Here is a 15,340-nt window from a genome sequence, read left to right on the forward strand (position 1 = left end):
GGAGTGACTTTCCTTTCTGCCCTTGATAGAAATTGTGTCATTATCTGGGAAGGATGTGAGTCCTTTCCAAATAATAAAGTAATACGTCTAATATTGCAATTGATAAAGTTGGGATCGATCCTTAATAGCCATGGCACAGGGCAGACAGGCTTAACTTAAGAAAAAGTGTGCAAAGTATTTAGCAGTAACAAAACAATTAAAAATTGATAACACTCCAGTCGTTTCTACCTTCTGGGGGAAAGTGTGGTCATGCCTCTCTCGTATCTTCTCTCTCCCTTCCTCTTTCACAAACTCTTTTCTCTTTTTGGGTAGCCTCTCTGAACCTTTGAACCTACCCGCTCATCTACACGGTCTCTTTGACCTAGCGCTTGCTCTTGCCTTCCAACACATTTCTTCCAACTGGAAATCTCTAGCTTCTATTTCCCTACAAGGCTGGTGGAATTCTTTATGCCATTTTCACAGACTGGATGTCTCCTTTGCCTCCACTTGTAAACCTGTTCGTAACGTTGATCTTTTCTGGCTGCCTCTCACCACGTATCTGGACTGCTTGGCCCTAAAGAAACCCATACGTCTCAATGCAGAAAATTTTAGGCCCCCTTGATGTCTTGAACTCTCTCCTTTTGTTATCCCGTATAGGTTTATTTAATACTATTGCTTGTTTATGATGGTAATTTTGCATCGCTGATTTATATAGTTTGAATATATGCCGTAAATATTAGATAATGAATGGTCTATATTATTTCTTTATATCTTCCCCTCTCCTTCCCCCTCCTTTCCTCCCTTACCCTATCCCTTCTCTTGTCTCCCTCAATGTTAAAATTCTCTTAAAATGCTTTGTGGGTTTCTAACAGTGATATCAGCAGTATTAAGTTTTCTCATTGGATTCTGTATTATTGCAATGTTTGCTGATATCTTCCTTTTGTTGTCAATTCTTTAATAAAGCTTTCAAACATAAAAAAAAAAAAAAATTGATAACACAGTCGGTTTCTAAAAAAATTGATAACATTTTAATTAGGTAAATGACACAACATTGATTAAAATATAATAAGGTGAAACAGAGATATGATTTAAAAAAAATATTTTTAGTAAAAAGTACCAAGAAAAAAACAATGCAACAATCTGAAGCCACTGTTTCCAGTTGACTCTGACCTAGGTGCAATTTGAGGCCTACTACGATAGAGCAGAAGTTGGATACAACAAGGAGGTCCACCAGCTCAAAGATTGTACCTCCTGAATTAGTATGTGGGGAAAGGATGCAGGTGGTATCTTGGCATGTCCTCTTGAAGTTGGACATCTGATGTTCAAGATCCTTTTGAAGCTTTTAGTTTTGGTGGGAAAAGTTCAGAGTGGGAAAATTAAAATATTGAGACCAACAAAATCCTCTCTTGAGTCAGATACTTTTAATGCACTTGCCCAGTCACAATTTCTACCTTCAGCCTTTGGGGCTGATTTAGAGTTTGGTGGATAAATTGCTACATCAAATATCAAGGATATCCTGTCTGCCTTATTAAAAGTGTATTTTATTGTATCTCATGGCGCATGTTGAATGGCGGATTAGATTTCTTCCATACTTGTGATGGAGTACCCTTCCTTCAACTCTAAGTCAGGTTCTTCGTCTCTTATTTGGATTTCAAAATCAAACCACCAGGGCAAGACTGGAAGTTGTATCCTAAGAAATCCTCTCAAAATTGAACTCCTTTGCCACAAGATGCTGTAGAAGACTTACAAGTCCCACCTTTTCAGATCGTCTGGAGAAATTCCACTTGTTCTCTTCAAAGGTCTCCAAAGCCTCAGGGACAGAACTTCGGGATCAAGTTTCACTCCAGCAGATGCAAGAATCAGGATCCAGCGCAGCTCCAGTTGATCCGAGTTAGCTAGTCAGTTCACTTGTTGTGACCCTGAAGCCACTCAATGTTGGAGTCTGCATCTCACTCCTCTGTACAAGTAGGAACACTTTCAGCCCCTCAGATCTCCACACAGGTCATATATATCAGATCCAGTCCTCCTCTGTTCTTCCACAGCTCTAGTAAATGTTTGGATGAGCCTAGGGTGAGGTGCCCAATTTGTTTGATTCACTAGCTAGTGGGTTGAGTTGACTCCTGGACACTCCTTAATCAATGTGAAAAAAGTTCCCATGGGCAAACATTGCCACTTTTGCCAATCATCCTGTTTGTCTTCCTACAAACTATGCCAAAATGCACTACTCTGAGTAAAATTCAACATGGCAGAACCATTCTGCCGTTGGAGTTTTCAGATGTCCCAGCTAATGGTGTGTCTAATGAAATAAGTACTGCCTTCCTCCTAAACCATACCAAACTAGTTCTGGGATCAACTCTCCCTGCCTCTGGGCTGGTGCCAACCTGGCTACCGTTGGCCCTGAGAACAATGATTTCTCTTCAACAGATCTTCCTTTACACATAACTATGAATGGGCAGGCCTCACCTGTGTCCCTATCAAGCTAATGAAGTTCCTGAACACTCCCTTGCAGCACCTCCTTTATCACATACCTCACACCCAGGTCTTCCTTTCAAAAGACCCAAGCTATTGTTACGCGCATCAATAAAGAAAGTGCTAAGAAGGGCCAGCTGCTAGCAGGCTTGTGCTAATTAGCCTGCTGGAGGTCGGGCAGATAAAGTATAACCTTTTAAAAGTTACTTTTCAGAAATAGGTCTAAAAATCCTATGTCCTGATTGAATTGTGTTTTGAATAAATATTAAAAACAGCAATTGAATCATTTCTGGAGCTTATCCCAAATAAAAATCGTATTTTATTGGGGATTAAGCTTTACTCATAGGATCAGCTAAATCCCATTACAATGAAATAGCTTTTGGGGGCTAGTCACCTTGGGAACATGCCATCCATAAAATTCTTACATATTTCATGTTTAAATACTACTCACCAGGTGACTTACATATTATTTCAAAGCAGTGGCTCTTCCTGACGAAAAGGGTTATTTTGACAGGTTCACCAGAGGGTTTAAAAGTTACAGCAGTCAGCAAACTGGAGCCATGTTGTTTCTTGTTAGACTAGTGAAGTGCTCAAGTGACATGTGGCTTTCCATACCATATACTATGGTTTTAGTAGAATGGTAGAAACGCTCTTTGGATATTAGCAAAAAGTAACATGTTGTAGGGGTGAGATCACATCCACTGGGGATTGAACATCAATACCCCAGTGTGCAGAGTTAAAATACCAGTCATTACAGACAAGAAAAATTGGATAATCACACAAAAAGAGAGATTTTCTCACACCTCTTGAATTACTGGTTGGGGAATACCCTCAGCTCTTTCAAGATTCCAAAAATAGGACTTGGGACAAAGAGCAAATAACAGTGGTAAGATTGAGCACAGTTGCCTTGTTTATCTTGTAATGCTAGAGGGCTGGGAACATGCCCCCATAAAATACACTCTTGCTTGTAAACTCTTGTACAGTACTTCAATATGTTTGTAGCTATTAGTCCCCAGCACTTGCCATTCAAAAATGTACCAGCGATATATCTAAGTGACCATGCTAAATACATTTCTCATTGCCAACATGATCATTCTTGCTCCCACCTGTCGAACTGCTGCTGTATTGAATATGAAGATAACATTATTAATATGAGATGAGAAAAAAGTCATGTTGCATTCACAAAACTAAGTGGATGATAATCTCAGTTTTAGTATCTGGGTTCCTTAATGACAAAGAGTGATAGATCCCATATTATGTTTTTTTTCATTATTTTCAGAGAAAGACTGCAATACTGGTTTCTTTTTTTATAGGGGGATGTGATAATCTTAGTTAGTTAGTTATTGGTATTAGCTGTTAATCATCTATGTGAGCACATTTATAATTGAGCCTGAGAAATTGAGAAATCTCCAGTGGGAGAGAATTCATGTCCCTCACCCTCCCTGCCGGTAGATTCTTTATTGTAATAACAACTTGCTTCAATGTAATAGGTAACTCTAGTTCAGTCCCAATCTCACAGTTTAAGGGAGATTTGTTGAATTCATTTGACTATTCTTTATGTAATTAATGATGGACAACTGCTTCTACTGTATATAGTTCAGAGAAATGTATTGAAAGACTTCCCAAGCCAATTTTAGACTCCAGAATTTCACAACCAGCCTTGTTGTGAACTACAGAAAGTCACCTACTTCTCTTTGAATCTCAAAGCACAGATTTGACCCATTGTTTTGCTTTGTTAAAAAATGCATGACTCATGTTGAAAACATGTTTTAGACACCTTACTACTAATCTTGTTAACAACAACTAAGAGCCTCATTTTGATGTCAGTCAGAAAGGCTTTGACCTGTGATCAGAGGCTTTCTAACTAACATCTTCAGTATAATTACAGCTGCATGATATAAAGCTTTCTTGAACACTTTTGGAGAATACTTGGTGTTTCATTTATAGCAGCAATGATAGGAGAAGTTAACAAAGATGCCATTTAATGTTTGTACAAAATAATGAGAAAGGCAGGACTCTTCTACTGTCCTCAACTCTGTGTCTGATAAAGCTTATTTCAGTGATACAAATCACTCTATAAATAGGAAAGTGATATCTCAGCTTTTGATGTTCTATTTAAATTTCTAACAGAACATACATAAGCTGGATAACCATATCCATGCATTCACTATCTTTGTGGGCTACAGAAAAATAGTTGCTCTTGCCACCTGCAGGTGTAGTAAAGCATGGAAGTTGATTATGTGCCCACCATGCAGTGATAATGTAAAATTCAGCCACAATGTCTTTAATGAAAGCTGAATGTTCATACAATAATTTAGTTACTTTGTGTTCAGTGATGCTGTACAATGATAGTTTTCTTCTGAATCCTTTAGCCTTCCGTATAGGAGAAATCTGAATATTGCACATAAAGCAGGGGGCAAGGTGATACTGTCCGTTGTTGGATCAAGAAGTGTTCACTGATAAATTATCTACTATCAAAATATCTACATGCAAACATTTTGAGTCAAAAATATCAATGTCAAAAATATTGCCTTCCTATACTCATAATTAACTTGCAAAAATATCAACAACAAAATAGCTATCACTAATATAATTATCTAAATTTTGATTTTTAAATATATTTAAATTTAAATTGTAAGCATTAATTAAAGTAAATAATACTCCTAATATAATAAAATAAAATATATTTAATATTTTTTTGAAAAAATGTAAGTTATAATTTTTTCAAAAATTAAAAGAAACATATGTATTTATATGTATAGATATATTTTTCAACATAATTCAGTTAAAAAACAAAGGAAATGCGGCATACTGATTCATTCTTCAGATGATTTAATGTGAAATAACCAAACAATGATTTACGGACGGAACGGCCTTTCTCAAGTTGGGATATACCTCATAATGACCCCCAGAAATACAAATTACATCATGATGGACATAAAAGAAAGACATTGTATGTTATGTACGGTGTAGTCCATGTTAATATAAATTAATCAACATTCTTTTCAATATTCACAATTCCTATTCATTTGAGAAATTAATATTTCTTGCAATGCCATCTTGGCCACATAATTGTGAATCTAACAGATTGGCAGAGTATAATCAGCTCTCCCATCAGTAAACATGAAAAAAAACTCGAATGGGCATTGTCTTAAAAAATGTCATCTAATGTCACCTAAAAAGTCAATTTAAATCAATACCATTTGATATAATCTTAGAGGGGCTTTTAAAGAAGAATTGTAATTATCAGTTAAATAATTGTTATTAACTAAAAATATAAATATTAATTAATTAGAAATAACTTACTTCCCAGCCTGTACCCCTATGAACCCCACAACCCACACCTAAAATAAAATCAATTATTGCACAATTCACATAATTATCTATTAAATAAGAAATATGAATTAATACATTATTATTAATTAATTTGAATTAATTTACTCCCCGACCCTCTATAAACCACGCAAACTGCACCTAAAAAAACAATAATTAAACAATTAACATAATTAATCATCAATTAAATATTTAATCTTAATTAACAACTAAATATTAATTAAATACATTTACATTACTTCCCATCCTGTACCCCTATAGACCCCACAATCTCCTTATCAATATTACATTAAAAAATAATAATTGCACAACCAACATAATTAAATATTTAAATTAAAATATTTTAATTTAAAAATATTTTTTAATTCAATATAAATAAATTACTTTCCACCCTGTATCACTATAACCTCACAACCCACTATGGTATTAAACATTTTAGTTAATTGAATCAAATTTTATAACTCTTAAAAATGTAACCACTATATTAAAAACATTAACAATAATTATACAAAAACAAATTACATCAATTTTATTTAATATGTATCCTAAAATACATAATAATTCAAAGACGAAATTATAACCAACTATATTTTTGTCAACGATATTGACTTTGATATTTTAAAAAACAATATTACTCACCTTAAATGTGATATTCTTGACAACGATATTCTTGCTGACGATATTACTATATCACAATATTTTTCACTCAATATTTTGGTAGATTGATATTTTGTACTCAATATGTTGTCTGGACACCTCAAGAAGGCCAGAAACAGAATTTTTATTGCATTGAGTGATTCATTGTCCATGGTGATAAACGAGCTGTGTGTAATATAACAGGCTTTTGCCAAGCTGTGTGATTCATTAGGAAGCCAAGACTCCACCGTTGTCTTAGATTAATTAGTTCAGAGAAACCATTAAAACAAAGAAAACTAGTCATAATATTTTGAGCATTTTATTTCTCATCAAATCTTTGCAGCATTCTCTGTTGTGGAGCAATATGGGGTTGGCCAGTCATCATCCACAATAGCAAATAAACAGCCTAGACCAGATCATGAGTTTTAGGCATTTTTGGAAACATCACTTCAATTGTTCATTCATAGTTTAGTTGTTTTTTGGCACAATTGTTTTTTATAAACTGTTGGAAAAAATGCACCATTAGATTTTCGTGGTAAATAATTAATTTACTTTTGGTAATTAAGTAATCTAATTTAAATTTTTAACTCACGTTAATTTAGTTTTAAAAGAAAAGCTGTTAGCTAAATATTGATTAATATTTCCTTACATTTTACTTGCTGCAGTGGTGTTTGACTTTATTTTCACAGAAAGGGGCCCATTAGCATAAAGGGCGGATCTCCACCGCCGGGCCGGCGGTGGCCACCGCCGGCCAGCGGTGATGATCCACCTGCCAAATGCCCCTGTTGCACCCCCCGCCATATTAGTATGGCCAGGGGCACCGCGGAGGACGTAAAGACCATCTGCCGCTTTTCCACCGGTCGGGTTGCCGGCTGGGAGGAAAAGGCATTCAATATGTTGGCAGTGCCTTGCAGGCACCGCCATCCATATTACTATGCCAGCGGTGGGATGCCTTTCCATGGAGGAGACTCCGCCATGGAAAGGCATGCGGTGATCACTTTGGGGGCCCATTGTGGGCCCTTGGGGGGTGGGGGACTGCACTTTACATTGGCATGCAAAAGGTGTCAGGCACCTCGCGGCACCTGTCACGTTGTGCATGCCAATGCACAACATGCATCTTTTGCATTGCAATGTAAAATATGCAGGATGCGACCGCCAGTGTGGCGGTTGCATCTTAATGGGCCTAGCGGCACCGCTGCAGCTCTGGCGGTCAGTCCAGTTCACCTTTACGGTGGCGGGCGGACAAAGTAATGAGGCCCATAGTTTCTTTTTGGTGTGTTTTGTCTTATTAAGAAATAATGTTCTCAATGTTTGTGTGGGATTTCTTTTAATACTAAAACATTGTAATTGATTCACTTTTTAAAGATTCATGTTATTGTTTTGTTTATTTTCTTTATGATTTGTTTAACCTTATTTGGTGAATAATAATAGTGTCTGTTTGGCCATGTTCTATCAGTGTCTTACTTTAAAATTATACATGTATTATTTTATATATTTTACTTGTAAAATATTTATTATGTATGCACATATATATCATACTATTATTAAACGTGACAATATGTATATATATATATATATATAAGTATATATATATATATATACTGCTTCAAGTTGCCCAAGGCGTGAAGAAGCACTCTGCAGCCAGGAATCCCAGGTAGGTATTTATTGGTAAAAACAGCTAGGCACGTCGATAATCATGACAGCTCACACGTCCCTGTACCTGACGCGTTTCGGAATCTCCTTCATCTGAGGCATACGACGGTGAAATCAATGTGTCCTGACCACGCCCACACTTTAAATAATGGCTCGCCTCTGAATGGGCTGTCCTATTGGTACTGAGCTTTCTGGGACTTGTGGTCGGATGCAAATGTTACTGTTGAGGCAGTGCCAGCCCTCTGATGGGCCTCAACGTGTCGTCGCTGCTCTAAATCCAGCCCAGCTACTCCGCGATGTGTGCCCGCAAGAAATCCTCGAACACTGCGGCCCCCTGCAATCCACGGGGTAGTGCTTCTTCGGCGGCGGGGCAGCCGCCTACATATACTGCTTCAAGTTGCCCAAGGCGTGAAGAAGCACTCTGCAGCCAGGAATCCCAGGTAGGTATTTATAGGTAAAAACAGCTAGGCACGTCGATAATCATGACAGCTCACACGTCCCTGTACCTGACGCGTTTCGGAATCTCCATCATCTGAGGCATACGACGGTGAAATCAATGTGTCCTGACCACGCCCACACTTTAAATAATGGCTCGCCTCTGAATGGGCTGTCCTATTGGTACTGAGCTTTCTGGGACTTGTGGTCGGATGCAAATGTTACTGTTGAGGCAGTGCCAGCCCTCTGATGGGCCTCAACGTGTCGTCGCTGCTCTAAATCCAGCCCAGCTACTCCGCGATGTGTGCCCGCAAGAAATCCTCGAACACTGCGGCCCCCTGCAATCCGTGGGGTGGTGCTTCTTCGGCGCCGGGGCAGCCGCCTAAATATACTGCTTCAAGTTGCCCAAGGCGTGAAGAAGCACTCTGCAGCCAGGAATCCCAGGTAGGCGAGCCATTATTTAAAGTGTGGGCGTGGTCAGGACACATTGATTTCACCGTCGTATGCCTCAGATGAAGGAGATTCCGAAACGCGTCAGGTACAGGGACGTGTGAGCTGTCATGATTATCGTCGTGCCTAGCTGTTTTTACCAATAAATACCTACCTGGGATTCCTGGCTGCAGAGTGCTTCTTCACGCCTTGGGCAACTTGAAGCAGTATATATATATATATATATATATATATAATATATATATATATATATATATATATATATATATATATATATATATATATATATATTCACTGAAAAAACCATGGGTTTCACACACGTTATAGTTAGGAATTAGCATTTAAAAAACCTTAGAAATTCAGTGAAAAAACCATAGGTTTCACACACGTTATAGTTAGGAATTAGCATATAAAAAACCTTAGAAATTCAGTGAAAAAACCATAGGTTTCACACATGTTATAGTTAGCTGGACATTTTACTCGTAAAAAACCAATGAAATTCCCCCGTTATAGTTAGTTCAGCTAACTATAACTCGCGCGCCCGCAATGAACTGCTGATGACGTCACATATTACATCACTCATGACATGGTCAGTGACATCACTCATGACATCACTGATGACATCTCAAATGACATCACTGATGACCTCACTGATGACATCATCCAGTGAATGTGTGTTTTTCTGAAAATTAAATATGTTTTATATATGTATATCTCAAGGTTGATGGAAGAATAAATGGGTATATTACTGTCTAAATGGATGATTTCTTTTTGAAAAATTGATTATGTAACTGACTGATTAAGTGTATCATAGTGAATACATGGCTTAGTGAGTAATGTTTAAATATATAAATATCTGTATCATTTTTTCACTTTGTGTATAAGTGGCTGCATGGGTTGGTGAGTAGCTACATGGGTGTCTATATAGGTTATTAGTTGGTTTTTTGAGTATCAGTCTGAGTGTCTGCATGGTTCGGTGGGGGGTATGACGTACTGCATAGGTGCATGAATGAGTGACTCACTGTTTGTATGTGTTGAACAGAGCATGTGTGCAGGACTGCATGGGTGGATGAGTGTATGTATGGGTGTGTTAGTGAGTGAATGACTGTCTCAATAGTGTCTTTATGAGTAACTACATATGTTTAAAACTAGTATATGTGACTATTGGTTTATATATGTGAGTATATGTGAGAGTGAGAGATTGAAAGAGTTCCTGTATGAATAAGTATGTATTTCCATAAGTGATTGTTTAAAAGACTAAGTATGTGTAAGTTTCCGTAGAAGTAAGTGTGGTGGTGTGTGTATAACTGTATATGCAAGTAAATGTATGTTTGATTCTTTATTAGCATGAGTGACTATGTGTGTGAGTAGCTCTATGGATGAGTGGCATTGTGTTACAGGATGTATAGGTGTATGAGTACATATGAAAAGTGAGTACATGTATGAGTGACTGTATTGGACTGTTGGTGAATGAGTGGATGTGTATGTGGATCTTAGAATTACTGAAGAGGTTGTTGTAACTGTTATTGGTATGTCCATTGTTTTGTAAATTTTAGTCTCTATTTTTGAATGTGTGTATCAAAGGTTTTATTAGGGGAAGAGGAGGTCTGCCACTCTATCACAAGGATGATGTCATCAGTGAGGTCATCAGTGATGTCATTTGAGATGTCATCAGTGATGTCATGAGTGATGTCACTGACCATGTCATGAGTGATGTAATATGTGACGTCATCAGCAGTTCATTGCGGGCGCGCGAGTTATAGTTAGCTGAACTAACTATAACGGGGGAATTTCATTGGTTTTTTACGAGTAAAATGTCCAGCTAACTATAACATGTGTGAAACCTATGGTTTTTTCACTGAATTTCTAAGGTTTTTTATATGCTAATTCCTAACTATAACGTGTGTGAAACCTATGGTTTTTTCACTGAATTTCTAAGGTTTTTTAAATGCTAATTCCTAACTATAACGTGTGTGAAACCCATGGTTTTTTCAGTGAATTTGCAAGGTTTTTTTAAATGCTAATTCCTAACTATAACGTGTGTGAAACCCATGGTTTTTTCAGTGAATTTGCAAGCTTTTTTAAATGCTAATTTTTTTTTTTCTTCTATTTTTTCTAACATATTTTTATTTTAATTTTCTTACCTTTTATAAAGACTATGATTACATTTTTAAAATTCTTAAATATGTTTTTTTTAATATATTTTTTAAAATAAACATGTAAAATTTATTTGCAGTACTTTTTTTCTATTTTTTTTTTTATTTTTTTAGTACGCGTACCGTAAGCTCACGGTAAGCGTACGGTTTACGCAACGTCCGTAATTTTCCTACGCTGCTTGCGTATAGTTACGCAATTTGCGTAGCCGCGCGTACTCCGCGTGGGACGCGTACGCGTGTACGCTACACGCGCACGTTACGCGGAAGTGCCGGGAGTCATTGTTATGCGCATGCGCGCAAGCGCGTGTCTTTTTTACGCGCATGCGCACTTTTGCCGTAAGCGTACCGTAAGCGTACCGTAAGCGTACGGTAGGTCATGTGATCATGAAACACAACTTTTGATTGGTTGAAACTACTTTCAGTTCTAGAACTCTCCTACACCACACCCATTCCCCTCATTTCTGCTTGTGATCCCTTGGGAGAAGGAGCTGGTTTGTCTTTGGGATACGATGGCAGAACAGCAGAGCTCTTCTGAGAGTGAGGCTAGCACTAGCAGCACTGTCTTGAGGCAGAGATCGAGGAAACAAAAGCCCTCTTATGTATGGGATTATTTTACTTTTCCTGAAGGCCAGCAAAAGGTAAATGCACCCTTAGTGACTTGTAAGCTGTGTAAGCGTGTACTTTCTAGAGGTAATCCTAACAGGAAGTATTCCTTTGGGAATCACACCATGAAGAGACACCTCCAGGATGTACACAGAAGGACACATGGTCATCTTTTTGGAGGTAACTCTTCAGAAAGACAAGCCAGTACATCCACAGCAGCTCAGCCTGAACCATCATCTGCAGGGCTGACTCCTTCTTCTGCAGGTCAGGTGAGCCCTTCATCTGTGGGGGGAGAATCTCCTTTTGCTGGCCCTCTGGAAATCAACCCTCGATTTCGGAAGGTTGATATTCGATGCACATTTTGTCAAGATCTAATTTGCTATAGGGAGACCAGTGTTTCCCTAGTGAACAACAAAATAGATCAACACATTTGTCGCTTTGAATAATTTTCCTCTGTCCCTGCATGAACACAACGGTTCTTTTAAGAGCCAACCTTATCTTTCATCTTTTTTTTACATATGTTTTTAAAAACTTTTTTTTATTTTTTTTTTACCGTACGCGTACGGTGCGCGTCCTTTTTTTTTTTTAAAAAAAAAAACACTAAAAATCAATAAACACATTACAAGGTCCTTGACTACAATTATTATTATTGACTTACCATACTCACTGAAAAAATATTTATTCATTTGTTTTTTTTAAAAATATTTTTAAAAATGTTTGTAGTTTTCGAAAATTTTCTATATCTATCTGGAAAAAAAGAAAAAAGTATTAATATTTTTAAAACATTTTATAATACAGTACACATATTTACATGGGTGTGTGCTAAGAGTCTGCTTCTTCCCCCAAAAATTCGCTCCCCCTTTCCATCTAATGCAACTGTGAAATCACCAGAGCAATACGCAATAAATCTCTGCCTATAATTCCTCTCTGCACACAGAGTCATGTTTTCACATTAGTCCCAAAACGAAATTTCTTTGCCAATTTGAAAGCACACTTACTGCTCTTTTTTTTTTCGGGGCAAGTGAAAATCACTTTTACAGACTGACACATTATGAAACCACTTTTTTTGATTTATTTAAATGCACATGTCCAAACTGTTTTTTCAGACCACCACCATGTGTATTCTCGGTGACTGCCTACACTCCAGCAAGGGCAACCAGCCTTAGTGATGCTGAATGTATTTGCATTACAGACTGAAACCTGAAAACCCCACTCGCTTGTAAATACTGTGCATGACTATACATGGCAAGCACATGGGTGTGTGCTAAGACTCTGCTTCTTCCCCCAAAAATTCGCTCCCCCTTTCCATCTAATGCAACTCTGAAATCACCAGAGCAAGACGCAATAAATCTCTGCCTATAATTCCTCTCTGCACACAGAGTCATGTTTTCACATTAGTCCCAAAACGAAATTTCTTTGCCAATTTGAAAGCACACTTACTGCTCTTTTTTTTTTCGGGGCAAGTGAAAATCACTTTTACAGACTGACACATTATGAAACCACCATGTGTAACTACAACAAAAACAATTTCCATTTCTATTATTCATTTCTTAAGTTACCACATACATCCCCTCTCAAACTGTAAACTCACCTTTAAAATTAGTTAGTTGTGAAAGAAATGTGACACTCAAACAGCAGATTATCAGAGCCAGGATCTCTGTTGTGTTCACCTCTCTCCTCTCAGCAGAACCAGATAATGGCAAACTTTCCCTCTATTTTTCCACACATATACTTGTAAGTTTCAAATCTCAGTGCTTCCCCCTTTTTTTCAAATGTAATCACACATTTCTATTGGTTGAAAACCAACCCTTTTCCAAAAGTACCCTTCCCCCAACTTGACTTCTGCCTAGTACCCTTCCCCCAACTTGACTTCTGCCTGCTACCATAGCAACAGCTCATGGAACACTGCTGTGTTGAGTTAGGTCAGAAGTTCGCCAAACAATGTTTCAATTCCACAGAGCAAGAGTGCTTGACTTTTCAAACCTAACAGCAAATCCATAGTACTGTTCTTTGGTTACCCATTTTTTTTTACCAATACAAAACATGCTTCTATTAATTTACACATACAGCCTAGTTTTTATTCTAGAATGGTATGAAACAGCCAATCAGTTCTTTTTGTTTTGTAAAAAATATGTATGCCTCCATTTCCAAACTGTCTTTCTTTTCATATTGCCATTCTACTGAAAGACACCTCCTGAGTGCATCCAGTTCTCCTTTGAAGATGTTCACAGTGTGGATTGTAGGGCACAGCTATGTCTTCTGGAGTGAAAAGTTTGCAGAGAAAACAGGTATGGTGAGAGACCTTGCTTTGCCAAATGTAGACATTAAATGGATTGGTCAGAGAGGGTTAAAGTGGCACCAATTGATGCCATTGGTGAAATCCTTCATTCAAATCCAACACCCTGACCTCATAATAGTGCACTGTGGTGGCAATGACCTAGGCACTTTGACTGGGGTAGGTCTGGAAATGCTTATGAAGGACACCTTTGCACAACTGTTTACACTTTTCCCTAAAACTGCCTTTGTGTTTTCCAACATATGCCAAAGGCAAAAATGGAACTGGTCCAATCATTTCTGTCCACAGATTGACAAAGCAAGAAAGCACGTCAACAAATCTGTTTCTGCTTTCCTCCGTGACTATGGTATGGGTGCCATTTACCACAACAACTTGCGTTATGACATGCAAGACATTTATAGAGGAGATGGTGTGCACTTCAATGATGAAGGGAACAGAGTCTTCCTCTTGAACCTTAGACTCTGCATCGGTACTTACTTGTAGGTACCACTTAAAAAATGACTTCATAAACACAACAGCTCTTTTTAGAGCTCCCTAATATCTAAACTCTTAAATCTGCTTTTCATTTATTTATTTATTTTTTTTTTTTACCGTACGCTTACCGTAAGCTTACCGTACGCGTACCCCGTGATTTTTTTTAAAATCAATAAATGTTTTTTTTGTACTTTTCTGTCCTTCTTTGACCCCCTTACAAATGTTAGGGGGTCTGTAACTCTCCTCATTGCCCCCTTTCCTTGTTTTCACTCTTTTTTTTCAGAGTGAAATACACAAAATGGCGGCCGCCGCTTCCTGGTTTCGACCGATTCGAATGTTTACTAAGATCTAAGAGCCAATCAGAATCGCGCTCGCGCACGCCACCGTACGCTTACCGTAAGCGTACGGTAAGCGTACCGTAAGCGGGCTCAGATATATATATTGATTTAAAGGCTATTTTCTCAGAATCTACTGAACAGATTTACACCAAACCTACAAAAGGCACTTCCTTGACCTAGGGACTACCTCTCTGCCAAATTTCAAGTAATTCTGTTCAGCCGTTCGGGCTGTAGCTCGTTCTAAAGGTCCTATGGAAAAATGCATGGGAAAAACGCGTTTTGGGACCCCCCTTTTATCTCAGCCCCCGCTTGACGGATCCCCCCGAGACTTTCAGGGTAGGAGCGGAGCGTAGCGCCCCACCTATTTTGAGAAATTCGCGAGGATTCGTCGACCGGCGCCAAAGTTATTCAAAATAGAATGTGGAAGTTTTCCTATGGAAACGTGGTCCTAACTATAACTACCTACTGGCGACCGCCAGTAGGTAATATATATATATATTTATATATCCAGTTATAAG

This window comes from Triturus cristatus, chromosome 2_2 (assembly GCF_964204655.1).
Source record: "Triturus cristatus chromosome 2_2, aTriCri1.1, whole genome shotgun sequence".
Classification (NCBI taxonomy): Eukaryota; Metazoa; Chordata; class Amphibia; order Caudata; family Salamandridae; genus Triturus; species Triturus cristatus.